Genomic DNA, 2823 nt, shown 5'->3' on the forward strand with positions numbered 1-2823 from the left:
ATGTATTGTTATTTTGAATGTGTAATGTAAGCAATCTTCATCTGATCCCTATTATGTTCCCAGTTCCCCTTTGTCTTACTTTTTCTTGGGTGCTTTAATTGTAATTCTAGAATTTGACTATCCATTTTCTTCCTTTTTACTGGCGCTGACTGGGTGGGGTTCCTGACCTCCCATAGTGGGCAGGTCAGGGACCCCACCCAGTGTCTTTTATCTCCTTATATCTGTTTTCCAACATGCTTTCTGTCTTTGCCTTGCAATAAAATTACTTGGTTTGGTCTGGCCCTGGACAGATTCCTGGATGGGAGGGAAACAGTCAAATGCATAGTTATTATTTTGGGAGATGATACTATCCTTGTAAATCATCTCTCTGTTATGTATTATTATATTTGTTATTTTGAATGTATAATGACGTAAGCATTTGAGTGTATTCCTTTTTGTTGGATCTTGTGCTTGTGTCTGGATGAGACTTATAGGTGATCTCAAACTAAATACATTGGTGGTATGCTCTTGGAATCTTCATCTGATCCTTATCTGTTCCCAGTTCCTTTTTGTCTTACTTTTTCTTGGGAGCTTTAATTATAATTCTTTAATATGACTATCCCATTTTCTTCCTTTTTTACTGGTGCCGATATAACCTAAATGTATTGCAAGCGCCGTAAAACCCTAGAAACAAACTATCTTTCTGTTATGTTTTCTAATGTATTTTGTCTTTAATGTCATATTTTGTAAGCATTTGAGTGTATTCTTTTGGTGGAATCCTACCCTGTGCTTGTGTCTGGATGGGAATGGGACATTAAGGCGATCTCAAACAAGGGGCATTTAGAGTTTGCTCTTGGAATCTTCCTCTGTTTCCTTTTACGTCCAGTCCTCTTTGGTGTGACCCATCGTCTCAAAACGGTATTATGTCGGAACGAACCAAATTCTTAAAAGCCGAATTTAATGTTAAACAGGTAAAAAATATAAATTGTTGGCATCAGCATCCTAAAATATGGTTGCTATTCTCCTCAATAAATGATATAAACTCAACACAAGTCTGATATTTCTGGCTATAAATTACATTTTCAACATCTTGACGAACCCGACTTAATACCGTTTTGAGGCAAAGGATCACATATATAATAATAGGGAAACAATCCTGGACATTTGAATGAGTTCGAGGAAATAAATCGTGTTTCGGAGAGAAGAAACCGTGCTGGAGTGTGAATCCTTTAAATTTCAATTAACCAAAACATTCCATCTCTACAAATTCCTTCCTTCAAAATGGATAAGCGCAAAATTCATTATTTTGATACTGTTAAACAGCATGCAATGAGTTCCGATCCATTACCAGTTATCGATAATAATATAGCTTTAATAAGCGAAATCCTTTCACATTGTTTTAAAATTAATGAATTTTTTTTTTAATACATAAGACAAATTGATTCAGAGGTTCATACAACTGTTCATTGAAGGACAGCTGAACAAAAAAAAAACAAAAAAACCCAACAAAAAATGCGCCGCTTATTAAAAATCCGACAATAATTTTCAGTGACCAAGATATACTTTAAAAAATAAACGTATAAATAAATTTTAAAAAAGATATAAAAATTAGATTTTAAGATGTCTATCCTGTGCAATATTTTCCCTTTGCAATATTTAACCGATTAACTGGAGTACTCTGGAAAAACTAATGTAAAAATGTGGCCAGAAAACTCTTTCTTCAAACGAAGTGACTATTCTCATCCCCCTAGTCTAGGATGCTAGTCTTCATAATAGTAGTCCACAATTGTTGTATGTTTAATTCAAAGGTTGTAATGCAGTAATTTGTTAAGTTTCTTGTCACAAGTTGCACAATTTAAAAAAAAAATCAATCAAATCGAAATCGCAAATCTTGGCAAAAATTCTCATACCTGGGAATTTGCGAAGTCTTAAATGAAGTCCCAGGTTTGATACTTTCTTGCCAAGATGAGGGTCATTTAAATCGCTCGATATAATTTGAATGACGAGATTTCTGGCCAAATTTTAAAATATAGTGGGTTTTTTTTCCCCGAGTATGGCAATTAAATGGTTAAACCCAGACATGTTGCGAAATTGACAACACAGAAGACGTTAATAGTTAAATTGCTTACGAGTGCCAGGGAATCCGTTTAGCTCGCCTACTTCTCTCTCTCTCTCTCTCTCTCTCTCTCTCTCTCTCTCTCTCTCTCTCTCTCTCTCTCTCTCTCTTTCTCTCTCTCTCTCTCTCTCTCTCTCTCTCTCTCTCTCTCTCTCTCTCTCTCTTATATATATATATATATATATATATATATATATATTATATATCTGGTACATCTACACCCTTTACACACACACACACACACACACACACACACACACACAAACTCTCTCTCTCATACACTTAAAAATATTTTTCTTCTCAAAATAATGTTTTTTGCTCTTTCTAAACCAATACACATTTTACACTGGAGTTCGATGATGGAATATGAATGACGAATGTGAGTTACCCTTTTCCCATAGACTCAACTTTGCGCCGCTCAGAGCGGGGCTCGAGCCCGGGACGTTCCTGTCCGAATGCGAGTGTAATACAAAAAGATCACACAAAAAAAAAAAAAACAACAAAAAAACTTGAGCTTTTATATAGCTCAATATCCGTTAAACTTAAACGCGCAAAGCGCTTTACAAGGAGTCCCTTGCCAACAGCAACACAACATGTGGATCGTGACATGTAAGGCGATATCACAATTATTTTTCGGACAAAGACAACGTTGTTAACGTCCAGGTACTCATTTCACACCTGAGCACAGTGAGATAATGTGAGTAAAGAACCTTTTCAAAGTACGCAAC

The sequence above is a fragment of the Berghia stephanieae genome, chromosome 4, assembly GCF_034508935.2.
Source record: "Berghia stephanieae isolate SIO BIC M18660-M18661 chromosome 4, UCSD_Bste_1.3, whole genome shotgun sequence".
NCBI lineage: Eukaryota > Metazoa > Mollusca > Gastropoda > Nudibranchia > Aeolidiidae > Berghia > Berghia stephanieae.